Genomic DNA, 16,285 nt, shown 5'->3' on the forward strand with positions numbered 1-16,285 from the left:
TTGAAACTTTAAAACAGAAGACAGCTGTTTTAAACATCTAAACTTAGGCTGGATAATTGGGAACAATGAATGTTCTTAAAAAAGTGATATGCTTGGATCTAAAGTACGTTCTTAATGAAGTATAAAAAACTACATTGTTGAATATAAATTTATCATCTGAAAACTCCCCCGTATATATAATTATAAAATACAAGGATGGTTTCCCAATATCTTAACTTGATCTTGAATTTTGGATTTTGTGCCTGGGACAAGTCTCTAGTTAATTGTCCTATAAAATACTGACTAAACAGCTAGATTTAAGAGTGTTTTCAGGTATAACTTTTTGGCTGGAATGAGCTTAAATGATACATTTCAAAATAAGTTATATATAATACAGTACTTTCCAAAAGTTTCAGATTATTCAGTCACTAGTTACCAGTGCCTGATTTGTACTTCACTAAATATAAGACAAGTGGAACAACTGATGTCAGTTTCTTTGTGAAACCTCTTAAATATATCTTTATTCATAACCAAGTACTTATTAACATAAACTAGAATGTTACATTTTAATATTTGAACTGAAAACCTACACACCTGTTTTTTTAAAAACTACTGTATTGTGTAATTTAATTGTATTATTAAGACTCTTATAAAAACATACATGTTGATTTCCTCATAATTCCTCTCCCTTTCTTTGCATGCCTCAAAGCAATTGAGTCATTTCCTTTCTCCCAGTCACCTTTTAAAGCCTTTGCTTCTGTTGAAGCAAACTTTTGAAAGTCCCTAAACCTTTACTCCTCCTCACTGTTACTGTTCCCTTCTATTCTCTGCTTTCTGAACAAGATTGCAGACTTGGATTTTTAAGTTATTACAGTCCAATGTTTGACTTTTTTTTTTTTGGCTAGATTCCCTTGCTTTAGGGAATTTCCTCTTTTTGTTTAATTCCTTAGTCAATACATTACTTTTTTAGGTTTTTTTTTTTTTTTGTAATCTAGTTAGCAGTTTTTCTTACAAAACACAGCAAATAAACTTTAATAAGATGGTGTATGACAGTGTTAATTCACTAACTATGGATCAAGAATTAGCCTTAGACTCTCATGTTCCTTTCAGTGCATTGTCGATGAAGGTGACTCAAGATGGAGTGATACTTATGAACATTGCTTCTCCTGATCATGTAACAACATCCTCCTTCCGTCTGCTCAGACCTCACAATCTTGAGCTGTCCTTGACTCCTCCTTTTTTCCCATTTGTCACATCCAATTCATCAGCAAATCCTGTTAGCCTACCTTCAAAATATATCCAGAGTCTGATCACTTCTCCGTTTCACCATTATCTCGCTGGTCCACACCACCATCATTTTCATCTGGGGTTTTACAATAGCTTTAAAACTGGTCTCCCTGCTTCTGAACTTACCCCACTAGAATCTAAACCCAAATAGCAGCCAGAATAATCCTTTAATTCATTCATTAAAATCATGTCCATCCTCTGGTCACAGTCAGTGTAAAAGCCAAAACCCATACCACCTGGCCACTTTTGCAGCTCTCAGGCTTTGTCTTCTCCACTTTTCCCCCTCGCTCACTCCACTCTGGCCACCCTGCCTCCTGCCCATTCCCACCTCAGACTCTTGTTTCTCCCTCTTCCTGCAAAACCATTTCCTCAGATATCCATAGGGCTCACTCCATCATCTCCTGCAGGTCCTTGCTCCAACGTCAGTGTCTCAGCCAGGCCTTCCCTGACCACATAAATAGCAACTCCCCATACTTCTTCCTACTCCCCTTACCCTATTCTACTTTTCTTCATAGCACTTATTGCCATCTGACCTTGTATGTATTTACCTGTTTGTTTAATGCCTGTGTCCTACCACTTAGTGGTAAGCTGCATCAGGGCAGAAATGGACTCCTTCATTAGCCACCATAACCCCAGCAATTAGAACAGCACCTGGCACATCCTACACCTGCAGTCAATATTTGGTGAGTGAATGAGTGAATAACCACACCTTACCACATTTAATGCCAATCACATTAAGACCACTGAGGCATGTACTATAAACTAGGTAATATTTAAAACAAATGAGCAGCTTTCTGTCAAGAAATGCTCCCAAATGTAGAGGTTTTTAAAAATGTACTTTATTTGTCTAATGTTGCAGTAGACAGCCTGTGGTACTTTTTTTTTTAATCCACTTTGTTGGATGATGCTACTTGCTGGTTACTTCAGAAGGTCACTTCCACAGACCACGAGGAAAAGGAGAGTTAGCTTTATGTCATCACCTCCATCTAGGCATCTATGATCTATGTTAGTCAGCTGGAGCTGCTAAAACAAAATACCACAGGCTTCATGGCTTAAACAACAGAAATGGATTTCCTCAAAATTCTGGCGACTAGAAGCCTAAGATCCAGGTTCCGGGCAATTGTGTTCTGGCAAGGTCTCTCTTACTGACTTACAGTTCAACACCTTCTCACCATGTCCTCACATGGCTTCTCTTTGATGCATGAGAGCAGAGAGAGAGAGAGTTAGTTCTCTGGTGTTTCTTCTTAGAAGGGTACTAATCCCATAGAATCAAGGCCCCACCCCATGACCTTATTTAAGCTTCCTTACTCCTAATACAGTCACACTGGAGGTTAAGGTGTCAACATATGAAATTTGAGAGAACACAAACATTGAGACCTTAACAGCCTCCCTTTCAGGCATAGCTGAGTCCTGTGGTATCCCAGGCCCGCTCTTGCCTGGGCTGGCTTACATAAAGGAGGGGCCGGGAGGGCTAGTGGCTTGAATCTCACATTCAGAAAAGTTCTCTAATGATCTATTTTGACCTTTTCTTCAAATAATGTTCACATACACCATATACATTAAAATGTTATATATAATGTATTTATATGTATATGAAATATATAAAAAAATGCATAACATACATACCCCAAAGCATTGCATTTTTATTTTACAAATTAAATATTAATATTTGCACAGGTGAAGCTTGTTTTAGCACTTCTTATTTTTTCATGGAATGGAAGGATGAAAGGTCTGGCCCTATCTCAATGTCAGAGAGTCCTTTCCTTCTAGATTTGGGCACAGTGTCCACCAAGCTGGCCATCCTTATTAACCTTATCATCCCAACATTGACCCTTCCTGGCAGAAATTCTTTCCTATGTTTTGATGTCTATACAGCTGTGTGCTTCTTGTCTCCTAATTGTGACTCCCACCCATCTCTTGCCTTTCAAATCTCCTTTTCATAGTCTTTTCTTCTCTGGGGCTTCTCCAAAATGAACAAGGTCTCCCATATCCTCAGTGTCTTCACTGACTCATCTTTCTATCTCCTACTTCACCCCTACTATGGCAGGCAAAAGGATCCCAAGCACTTTGTGGCCATTTTTGGGTGACAAGGACTTTATCAGTTGTCAGGGTAGATGCAAAAACATGAAACCTGCTCCACCACGATGGAGTTCACAGAGAAGCCCCTACAGGGGCACAGAGACCTGGTTCTATAAAATGAGGGGCTCTGCTGAGACGTTGTTTGGCTCTTGGGGAGGCAGCATATGTGTGAAAAAGCAAAGGCTTGAGACCTAGAAAATCCAGGTGAGCCCAGGCAACCCTGAGCTTCTTTTTTTCTTTTGAGATTATGTATCTGAAATCTCCAAGCCATAAGTGTTTGGAGTACAAAAAGGACCCTAGTGAATAAACATGGCAAGCATGCTCTTGAAGCTTTATGGGGGAATGTGTGATTTCCCCATCAATTGTCCCAGTGTCTTCTGCATTGGCGTAATTCAGGCCTGGGGTCAACTTTCCAGGATGACTGTGAGAGAGCCCATAATTGAGGCTCACATTTCCTTGGAATCAAACCGGGGTGTGGGGATCAGGGTGCTTGCCACAGACACCTTGCAACTTTCTTTGATAATGAATTTGGGACAAAGACTCTATTTTTAAAAATACACATGAAAAAAGTAGTGATAATGGAAAAGAGAAGATAAACTGAAAACATGCAAAGTTTGAAAAAAGACAAAAGTAGGAGATTATCAAAGCAGCACCCTTCTGGCCTGAAATCTTCCCCAAACACTGAAACAATGGCCATGTGGATACTATTCAAAGAGCTTTGGAGTATTATCCCATTCAGTTTTCATAATAATGATTCTAATATGTAAGTCTTTTTGTGATTTTCATTCAACAGACAGGGCAAATGAGGCAACCAAATATTAAGAAGACTTGGCCAAAATTTTGTAGGTGTGAAGTAGCGAGGCAGAGTCAGCACCCACGCACCTACTGCTCTGCGTGGTCAGGCAAAGAGGGTACGCGTCTTCTATGCAGTTGGTTCCTTGTTTCAGCCCTTTGGGAAAATACACATAAGTCCGAAATGTCTTTGAGGCATGTGGCGTTTAAGGTTACCGCTAATTTAACAAAATATAGGTTGGTCCAAAATGTGTGTAATGTTATGGCAAATCTTTCTCTAACACAATTTTAGCAAATTGTTTACATTTAAATGTGTACTCATTCAAACAAAAACCAAATTATAGGAAAATCTTAATTACAAAGGAGATAAAGCAGAGGTTGGCAATTTGATTTATGAAAAAGATTATTTGCTTTTGAGAGGGATCAATGTTGAAGAAAGCTCTTGATTCAGGCTTAATGTCTAACCTGACTAAAATTATACTTACAACCTATGTCTGTTGCATGAAGAATGAATGCACCATAGGTTCTGCGCTTCCAAGTATGTGGTCAATTTCTTCGGGACAGTGTTGGGCATGGCCGTGTACACCAGTTGATTTTCCTTTTGAGCTGGTTCCAGAAACAGTGAAATACAAAAATGTTTTCTCTTCTTAGAGTATGAACTTCTAACAACAACAACAACAACAACAAAAATCAACCTCCTGCACTGGGATAACTGACTATCCACTTGGAAAACAGTAAACTTAATTCCTATCTCACGCCACTTTCGGAAATAAATTTCAGATGGATTAAATATCTAAAAGTAAAAGAACAACAAAAACAAAATATCAGAGTTAAAAATATGAGGGTTTAATGAGTACATGAGATAACACAATTATGATCTTGGGGGAGAGAAAGCCTTTTTAAGACACTAAAAGCAAAACCTGTAAAGGAAAAAAATAGAAAGTGTGACTATTTCCAAAATAAAAATTTTCCAAGGCAAAATATACCATAAATAAAGTAAAAAGAAGGCACATTAAGAGAAAATATTTGCAACCTAATTTGCAGACAAAGGATTAGCATCTAGAATATATAAGGGAGTTATACAAATTTAATAAGACAATGATAAACAATTTGATAGGAAAAATTGGGAAAAACACATAAAGGGGTAATACTTAGGAAAACATGAAATTGGTCAATATATATCCCAGATGTTCACCTTCAACATCAATCAGGAGAATATAAATTTAAGCAGTAATATAATATTTTCTTGTACTCATCAGATTGGCAAAGATATTAAAGGTTGATAATACCAAATGTTGACAAATATATGTTGATAATGCCAAATGTTCAAACAGCCTCGTAAATTACTAGTGAGAATATAAATTGGTATAGCCACCTTAAAGGACAATTGGACAATATCTATTAAAATTGATAATGTGCATATTCTGTTACCCAGCAAGTCATCTTTGAGAAACATTCACCTTTGTACACAAAAAGGCATGTATAAAGATTCTCATTGCAGAATTGTTGGTGATTGAAAAAAAAAGAAATGACTTAAATAATTATCAATATGGTGATAGTTATTTAAAATAGTTAATAGACTGGGTGGAGATTAGTCAATGGTTACAAACTCACTTAGATAGTAATAAGTTCTGTGTTCTATTATATAGTAGAGACTAGAGTTAACAGTAATGGATTGCATGTTTCAAGTACATAGAAGATAGGCTTTTGAATGTTCTCATCACAAAGAAATGATAAATGTGTAAGGTGATAGATATGCTAATTACCCTGATTTGATCTTTACACATGTACACATGTAAGAAAACAGCACATTGTACCCTGTAAATGTGTACAAATTATATGTCAATCATAAAAAATAAAATAGTTAATAGAATCTGGTAATTATGTATTAGAATATTATGCAGCAGTTAAAAAATAACAAGCACCCATATACTACTACGAAAATTTACCAAGATACATTTTACAAAAAACAAGTTAAAGAAGCCCATACACAGGAGGATTTTTTAAAGTTCACAGAATAAAAATAACTTCATAAATCTATGGGTACGTTTTATTTTCTGTTTTAGAAAAAAATCTGAATACATGCTTATACTTAGAAATTGATTATGGAGGTCAGACAAAAACAAGAAATGGGGAAAGTATTCCCTATTTAATATATGGTGCTGGGAAAACTGGCTAGCCATATGTAGAAAGGTGAAACTGGATCCCTTCCTTACACCTTATACAAAAATTAATTCAAGATGGATTAAAGACTTAAATGTTAGACCTAAAACCATAAAAACCCTAGAAGAAAACCTAGGCAATACCATTCAGGACATAGGCATGGGCAAGGAGTTCATGTCTAAAACACCAAAAGCAATGGCAACAAAAGCCAAAATTGACAAATGGGATCTGATTAAACTAAAGAGCTTCTGCACAGCAAAAGAAACTACCATCAGAGTGAACAGGCAACCTACAGAATGGGAGAAAAGTTTTACAATCTACCCATCTGACAAAGGGCTAATATCCAGAATCTACAAAGAAAAATCAAATAACCCCATCAAAAAGTGGGTGAAGAATATGAACAGACACTTCTCAAAAGAAGACATTTATACAGCCAACAGACACATGAAAAAAATGCTCATCATCACTGACCATAAGAGAAATGCAAATCAAAACCACAATGAGATACCACCTCACACCAGTTAGAATGGTGATCATTAAAAAGTCAGGAAACAACAGGTGCTGGAGAGGATGTGGAGAAATGGGAACACTTTTGCACTGTTGGTGGGACTGTAAACTAGTTCAACCATTGTGGAAGACAGTGCAGCGATTCCTCAAGGATCTAGAACTAGAAATACCATTTGACCCAGCCATCCCATTACTGGGTATATACCCAAAGGATTATAAATCATGCTGCTATAAAGACACATGCACACGTATGTTTATTGCGGCACTATTCACAATAGCAAAGACTTGGAACCAACCCAAATATCCATCAGTGATAGATTGGATTAAGAAAATATGGCACATATACACCATGGAATACTATGCAACCATAAAAAACGGTGAGTTCATGTCCTTTGTAGGGACATGGATGAAGCTGGAAACCGTCATTCTGAGCAAACTATTGCAAGGACAGGAAACCAAACATCACATGTTCTCACTCATAGGTGGGAATTGAACAATGAGAACACTTGGACACAGGGTGGGGAACATCACACACCGGGGCCTGTTGTGGGGTAGGGGGAGGGGAGAGGGATAGCATTAGGAGATATACCTAATGTAAATGTCAAGTTAATGGGTGCAGCACACCAACATGGCACATGTATACATATGTAACAAACCTGTATGTTGTGCACATGTACCCTAGAACTTAAAGTATAATAAAAAAAAATTAAAAAACAAAAGAAATTGATTATGGAAGTCAGAAATGGGGAAAAAGCATCTAGGTACAGGGGGATATTGCTATGGACTGAACATGTATGTACCCCCAAAATTCATATGTTGAATTCCTAACCCCCAGTATGGCTGCATTTGGCATAAGGAAGTAATTAGGGTTAGATGAGGTCAGAAGGGGCAGGATGGGGTCCTAAGTCGATGGGATTATTGTCCTTATAAGAAGAGACACAGCTAGGCACAGTGGCTCACGCCTGTAATCCCAGCATTTTCGGAGGCCAATGCAGGCAGATCACCTGAGGTCAGGAGTTTGATACCCGCCTGGCCAACATGGCAAAACCCTGTCTCTACTAAAAATACAAAAATTAGCCAGGTGTGGTGGTGGGTGCCTGTAGTCCCAGTTACTCTGGAAGTTGAGGCAGGAGAATCGCTTGAACCCAGGAGATGGAGGTTGCAGTAAACCAAGATCGTGCCATTGCACTCTAGCCTAGGTGACAGAGTGAGATCCCATCTCAAAAAAAAAAAAGACACTAGAGAATTCTCTCTCCTCTCCCTCAATCCCTTTCTTTTTCTCTCTCTCTTCTTGCACAGCAGGGAGGAAAGTCCATGTGAAGACACAGTGAGAAGGCAAGAAGGCATCCATCTGCAAGCCAGGAAAAGAGCCCTCATCAGAAACCAAATGTTGTGAGAACTTGATCTTGGACTTCCAGCCTCCAGAACTGTGAGAAAATTAATTTATGTTGTCTAAGCCACACAGTCTGTAGTATACTGTTACAGCAGCCTGAGCAGATTATGACAGATGTCAAAGAGAACTTCAGCCTTAGCTGATATGTTAGCTGTAAACTTTTAATGTTTTAGAATGAGAATGTATGCATGTATTACTCATGTGACTAAAACATTAACTTTTTAAAGTCAACTTTCTCTTCCCTCTTCCCCCATAACCACCCTTTTCCCCTTTATCTTCCTTTGAACAATATTAATTAAGGCCTGTTGCAGACATATGCATTCTGAGCCTTCCAACAAAATTTTTCAAAAAGACCTCTCTTCAGGTCTGAGTCCCTGAAAATAAATCTTCTCACCACAGAACTCAGGGGTGTGTTTATTTATTTTTGTTTAATAAAATATTTATTGAACTTTTATTGAAGTTCAATTAACTTTATTTATTATAAAACAATATTATACTGATATTGTCAGAAATTTAAAGACAAGACAATATCCTCATCACCCCTCCACTGGAAATACTGACCTGATTTCCATTTTTAGGCGTTACTTTCTGGGCTATCTATACGCTTACCTTTTTTTTGGTAGTCATCAAAAGGTTTATATAATTTTGTACATAACTTTTTTCACTTAGCATAAAACCTTTATAGTTGCCATTTTAATGGCTACTCAACATTTTATTCAGTTTTAATTGACTTATCTATTCCCCAGTGGTCGACATCTAGGTCATTTGCAACTTGTTATTATAGATAATGTTGAATAAACATTTTCACATACATGAATTTTAAAATTTGAGTTATTTCCCTAAAATGAGTTCTCAGGGGTATTACTAAACCACACGATACAAGCAGATTTTATGACTATTGATCAAAATTACTCAATAGAGTTCCAAAGCCTCATGCCAATTGATGATGCCACCAGCAATGTGCAAATATACTCCATTTTCAGCATGGGTAATACAATGTCAAAGTTTTTGCCGATGTAAAAACTTCAGAGGGGGATTCCTCAGATCATCTAAGACTACTCGGTAAGCTGATTGAAAACCATAGCGATACATAAAACGACATGGATTATCTTTTCCATCTGGGCATCCATCTCCTTTCTCTAGGAACAGCACATTGAGGTCTTCTGCTCTCTCAATCCCTGTGGTTTGACAGGACCCCAGCCCCACCCTCAGATTTAAGAATTAGCATATGACCCAGCTTGGTCACTTTCTCTTTCTCCTTCTCTCTTCCTTAATTTCTCTCTATCACACACACACACGGGGTAAGGGGTGGATCCAGCAACAACCAAAGCAGAGCCAGGAGGAAAGAGTAAGTCCTGGTGACAGTGTTCGAGTCCATCCATCCAGCTGGCAGTGATGCCAGACTACCCCGGGATTCAGAGCCACTATACAGAGTTGAGCCAACTGTGAACTGCAAAGCATTCCCAGCCTAAAGGGTAAACAGGTGCTGAAATCTGTTGTGCGCATCTGGGAGTAAGGGTGTGTCTATTCAGAGAAAGAGACTTGTTTATTGTTTTTTGTTAGTTTCTTTTTTTTTTTTTTTTTTTTTTACTAAAGGTCCCCATTGCTTGCCAAGCCAAATGCTCACTCAGGAGCCCCTTTTTTCCATTCTCAGAAGGTGCTATGCAGGCTGCCAATAGCTTTGCAGTTATGGGAACCAATAAATCTCCCCTCTTAACTGAAGTCAGTTTGAGGTCTCTTTCTGTCACTTAGAACTGCATGAATCCTGATTAATACATCAGAGTAAGGGATTTTAAAACTGGGAGAGATCTTAAAAATTCTTGAGTACCTAGTGAATACTCTACAGATGAAGAGACTGAGGAGTTTAGCAACTTGCCTGAAATTACTATACCTCTATGTGAGCAGCAGGATAGCACTAAGAGACCGGTTCCCAAGTTAGCTTTCTTTGTAACAAAATATACTGCCCTTCTATTTACTACCTGTGATATCATTTTATAAGTTTGGGTTTGAGAATCGAATCCTGCAAAGGTGGTTTTTCTCTTCTCAGCTACTCTGGCTACAACGTTGCTGTTCCCAAGTCAATATTGGCCCCTTGGGTATAACTTTGTGACTCAACTACCAGTATTTCTTAATGACATAAAGATTTGAAAAATAAAACATAATATGTGATTTGGTAAAATTATTGCTGTATATAAGAAGTCAACTCAGAAACTGCCAAAACACTTGTATTAATTTGTGAGAACACGATGATTAAGGAAATTAAACACTTGTACCCTTTCGCCTAAGATTTCAAGAAATAATTTTTAGATATATTTACACCTATCCTTTAGCTGTTATTAAATACTGTTTAATTTGTGTGTGGTTATTTCCCAAGCCTAAGCAGAAAATTCATCATAGGACTTAGCAGACTCACAGCTAAGGTTCCAGAGGGGTAGCCCCAGGCCAGGGACCAATGAAATGCTAAAAGGCCTTAGTACGTCTTCTGACCACGCCCCATTTGGTTAATCACTCCCGCTTGCTTCTGATGTTCCTGAATTTTATTTATCCTGGAGAATCTGTCTTCTGCTCCATATGCCTGCTTAAGCTGAAAAAGCAGGGCGCTTTCAGCTTTTTGATAAATATAATGAAAGGCTGCCCAATTTCTCTGGGATTCTGTCAAAGCCTGTTGTAGTCTCTTCCCAGACAGAAGGGAGTAATTTTCTTCCACCAGACAGCCTTCTCTCAACCCACATTTGCCCTGTGACAATATTGAATCTGATTATCTGCTAAATTCTATAGATGTCTTCTTGTTTTGAGGCCTAGTGTTTTTGACAGTGAACTTTGAACAAATTACTTTTCAAGGAGTAGGTCCTTTGCCTTCTGCTCATTGTGAAACCCATCTCAACAGAGCTCTCAAACTAGCTCCTCCTCTTATCTCATTTTGCCCGTGAAATGGTATTCAGAGAAAGGCATGGAGTGGGTGTTATCAACCCGGAGCTGGCATTCCTCTCACTAGGAGCTGGACCCTGCCTCTGAGCTTGGATTTTATGTCGTTCTGTATCTCAGGAAACTTCCACTATCTATGCACCTTTGTATCATGTTTTAATCATGCTCGAGTCTCACCTACCTAAAAAAAAATTCTTAATCTAAAATTTCCCTTTAGATATGGCCCTACCTTATTTTCTCCCCTTCAGCCCATATTCACTAAAGATTTGTCTGCATGCACCATCTCTACTTCCCGATTTACACCCTTCCATATAGGCCCCCTTTTTAAAAACCTTTCCATAAAAACAGCTTTGGCTAAGGGCATTAACCAAAGACACCTAAATGACCCAAATACAGTAGATCCTCCCTGAGCACTTGTTTATAATTTCCCTGCTGACTCCTTCTCTTCCATCTGGTCTCCAAACATTTGGGATCTGTAATGGGCCCCCTTTGCCTTTCTCTACATTCTTATTCATTCCCATGATTTTAAAGACTATCCATATGTGGTGACTCCTGAATATGCATCCTCAGTCCGTAGCTCTTCTCTGAGAATCAGCTCCATATGCTCAATTGCCTGTTTGATACCTCCATTTAGATGCCACATAGACATCATCACCCAGAGAGAACTTTGCTTTTCTCCCCAAAAACCTGATTCATGCTTAGTCTTCTCCATCTCTGTTTCTAGAATAGAAACTCAGGGACATGACTTGATTCCTCTTTACCCCTCATAATTAATCTATCATCAAATCCTGTCTGTACCATTTCCAAAATATGTCACATCGCTCTCTTCTGTTCCAGTGGCACCAGCCCTCTTGAAGTCACTATAGTTTCTCAATTGTTTTGCAGCAACTAACTTGTTTCTTGAGTCTAGTCTTGCTTCTGTCTAACCCATTATTCATACTTCATCCAGAATAAAGATACAAATTTCTTTATCATGCTCTGTTGCATAAAACCATTTAGTTATTTGCCACTGAACTTCAATACTTGGCTTGGATAATCCTCCAGAATGTAAGCTTCCTGAGGACAGTTATCACTACTGCCTTGTTCTCTATTTTATCCATAGTGCTTAACATCATATTTAACACTCGGAAAGCATTTGATAGATATTTTTGAAAAAAATGAATAATAAGTACTCACCATACTGTATATGGGGTTTTTAAAATGTTTTTTCTAAACTAGTATGTGAGCTCTGTGGAAAGGGAAACCATGAATTTTCTTCTTCAACCCTTTATATCTAATAGTTAGCAAAAGGGTTTGTAATAATTATAAAATAATTGAAAATGATGGACAAGCTGTACGGCAATAGAGTTGTTTCCAAAAATGTAGTGCAGAGTGTAAGAGGTATGAAAGAAATTAGATATCTAACACAAAAATATCTAACACACAAAATATAATATCTAATACACAAAATTTAAAAATACATGCATACAGACAGCAGTATACATTTTGCAAAAGCACAAACACAAAGATATACATTACACACATCAGATTGGCTGCTTATAAAAGAATGTGAATGGGCTTGGGAAATAAAATAGAAAAATAACTGAAGTGAGGGAAAATATTTGTTAAATGAATGATGAATGGATTCTGCAGGTGGAATGAAACTCCAAGGTGAGTAAGCATGAATCTTTAAGGGACTGCAAAACAGAGAACTGACTTCATTTATAAAAATCCTTTTGTTAGTTGGGGATTTCCTCCGAGGTTTTGAGAATAAAGATGGAAATGAGGTTGCAATGGCCTGGTCAAGTTGTAATATTCTCAGAAAAGTGATTCCCAGATCTGACTTTGCTGATCTCTAGGAAAGCTCCAGGCATGCCAACACATTCTTAGAGTTTATTTTTAACTCAATTTAATTAGGACAAGTAAATATATGTCATGTAGCACTCATAAGAGAAAAACGGATTATCACATTATATTAATGAGGCTAGGCATTCAAAGTGTGGGACAATTGTCTTACAATCAAAACCTCAGGCTCTGTACTATATAATTTAGGATTTTTCCAAGGTCATCATATGATATATTTGTGGCTCAGCCTGAGTATACAGTCTGCACTTTTCTGTTTGAGAACCACAGGCTCCAGCACTTAAAGCACCAGAGGAGCCAAAGCAAAATTTAAAAATCTAAACAGACATTAAAGAACAAAGAAAAAGTAAGAAGGCAAAATTGCAATAAATCTCATTATAAATAAATACTAGTATTTTATCAAGGAAGGCCAGCCTCACTATCACACTATCATGGGCACATACATGACACACATACACACTCTGTTGTATAGCTTAAATTAGACAAATGTAATTCTAAAAACATTGTGCAACTGCAACTTTTCTTATGAGGTTTACTACTTGGTAACTGCAGCTGTGTTGCATAATTGATCATGAAATATTTATAAATTTGGGGGATTTGATTTCCAAAACTCATCAATGATTCTCACATATCAATTTAATTGCAATCATAAACTTGACTTCAGCATCTGGATTACCACATCCTATGTTTCTTCATCATCTTAACCATTCTACTATCTTCATTTCCAAACAGAGAAGGTATTAACTGGGGATCAGACTCCATTTATAAAATATAACCAACACATTCTGTAGTGAGGAATATAACCTGGAGTGTTTTTACTTAGTTGCAGTATCGAATTTGTCACAGGTAGTTTATCTAAATAATAATAACTAGCATTTCTTGAACACTATTATGTGCTGGATTTGGTTAATCAGAATGGTTGATACAAGTGGTTCTCAAACTTGAGTGTACCCCAGAATTCTCAGGAGGGCTTTGTTAAAACACAGACTGCAGGTCCCATCTTCAGACTTTCTGAGTTAGCAGGTGCTATGGTTTGGACATGATTTGTTGGCTCCACAAATTTTGTGTTAAAATTTGGTCCCCACTGTTGGAGGTGGGGCCTGGCGGGGAGGTTTATGGGTCATGGGTGTGAATCCTTTATGAATAGCTTGGTGTCATTCTTGAGGGAGTGAGTTCTCACTCTGTTCCCATGAGAACTGGTTCTTGTAAAGAGCCTGGCACCTCCTCCTCTCTCTCTTGATTCCTGCTCTTGCCGTATGGTCAGCTCGTCCTGCCTTTCACCATGAGTGGAAGCAGCCTGAGGCCCTCACCAGAAGCAGATGCTGGTACCATGCTTTTTGTACAGTCTGAAGAACGATGAGCTGAATAAACCTGTTTCCTTTATAAATTACCCAGCCTCAGGTATTCCTTTATAGCAACACAAATGGACTAAGACAACAGGTCAGGGTTGGAGCTTGAGAATTTACATTTCTAACCAATTCCCAGGTAATGGTGATATTGCTGACCCAGGGACCACACATTGAGAACCACTGGTTTCTGCTATGCTGCAGTAGGAACTAAGCTCCAAAGTCTCTTGCTTTTGCTAAGTCCTATGTGGGTGGCAGCCCTCCCTCATCTTATGGCTATGCCATGTGCATACACAGCTTCCATGGTAGCTGCAACCTAGCAAGAGAGGGATGGAAGAAGCACGGAAACTCCTTGACCCACCTGGGACGTGGATCCCTTGGCTCCCCATCCATTAACTAAAACTCATCCCAGGGGCTTCTGGAGATCCCACAAATATTCTTTCTGCCACTTGGGTGCTTTACATTTACAGTCCTTTCTTTTCACCACAAAGCTGAAAGGCAGGTGTGCGTATACTGGATTCAGAGATAGAAAATTTGAGCCTCAGGGTAATTAACTACCTTCATAGATCACACAGCTACAAGGGGTGGCGGAACCAGGATTTAAATCCATGGCTGTCTAACCACAGAGATGGTGTGATATCCTCTTCAGACCACTACTCCAAACATGCTAAAGTGGCTAATTCAGCTCAAGGTTGGCATGGAGTACACTGCCTAAGAAATGCATCTGACATCAATAGAAAAGATCCGCAGTTGAGGGCTTGTAGCAGGCTCCTGCCTCAACTTTCTTTCCGTTTTTCACCTCCAAGACAGTCTTTCTCTGTCACCCAGGCTGCCAGGCTGGAGTGGCTCAACCTCGGTTCACTGCAGCCTCTGCCTCCTGGGTTCAAGTGATTATCCTGCCTCCGCATCCCAAGTAGCTGGAGTTACAGATGCGTGCCAACATGCCTGGCTAATATTTTTGTGTTTTTAATAGAGATGGGGTTTCACCATGCTGACCAGGCTGGTCTTGAACTCCTGACCTCTGGTGATCCACCTACCTGGGTCTCCCAAATTGCTGGGATTACAGGTGTGAGCCACGGTGCCTGGCCTTTCTTTCTATATAGAGTCTGCAACCTGAGAGTCTTTCAAAGTAGAATGAAATAATCTGTGTATTTTCATAATGTCTTATACTCATGTGGTGGCTAGATATTTTGAGGAAAGAAATCCTGAAGAGAGACAAAAAAGATATTTAGAGAATAAAACACTAGATGATGGCAGAAGAAAGGTCATCACAAGTCATTATAGATGGAGTTCTTATTTGGAAACATTGAGGAGAAGTTGAGACTGCCCAGCTCTTAGTCTAATTGGTGGTTTTGAGAAGCTTCCAGCCATGCACCTCTTTTCCCTCTTCCTCTGTCTACAGCTTGATCTCATCACAAATATCTATTTTGAGTTTTAAATACAAATTTTAATTGAGTGACTTGGAACACAGTGATACCTACATAACATGTGTGGAAGAGTTTGAACACAATGTTGACGTTGTGTTGAGAAAATAAAAATCAAAAAAGTAAGTTGAAGGGTGCTGTTGGGTGTCTCCCACAATGCTAGGGTTTCCCATGCTTCCCAGCCTTTCCTGAATATATACCCACCGCAGCCCCCCATCCGCTCACCCCTACCCATCTTGCTTGGATAGCTCCTACTTCCTGCTTCCTCCAAAAAAAACTAGATCATTCACTGTGCTTCCCACCACTCCTAAGCCAGGCACACTGTCCAGTTGATCTGTATCACATCATATTACTATAGTGGCTGTTTCATTTGTGAGATTCTTAAAAGTAAGGCCTGTACCTTTTACTCGGGAATCCTTATTTCTAAGCATATTGCCTACAGCATGGAATAATGAGTGAATGAAGCAGATTGTTTAATTAGATTCACTAGGATTCATGTGAGGTGGCCAGACAGTCACATGGTTCACAGCTGAAGAAAGTTACAGACA

General features: G+C 38.6%; 1 long non-coding RNA gene across 1 annotated transcript in view; it reads left to right on the plus strand.

The window, feature by feature from the left end:
• LOC129397804 (uncharacterized) overlaps positions 1 to 16,285 on the plus strand; it is a 36,981-nt gene that overhangs the window by 7,493 nt on the left and 13,203 nt on the right. The window contains exon 2 of the long non-coding RNA XR_008625422.2: positions 8,110 to 8,236. This is a non-coding gene — a long non-coding RNA (uncharacterized LOC129397804). The remainder of the gene's footprint in view (positions 1 to 8,109; positions 8,237 to 16,285) is intronic.

The sequence above is a fragment of the Pan paniscus genome, chromosome 4 (assembly GCF_029289425.2).
Source record: "Pan paniscus chromosome 4, NHGRI_mPanPan1-v2.0_pri, whole genome shotgun sequence".
NCBI classification, from domain to species: domain Eukaryota; kingdom Metazoa; phylum Chordata; class Mammalia; order Primates; family Hominidae; genus Pan; species Pan paniscus.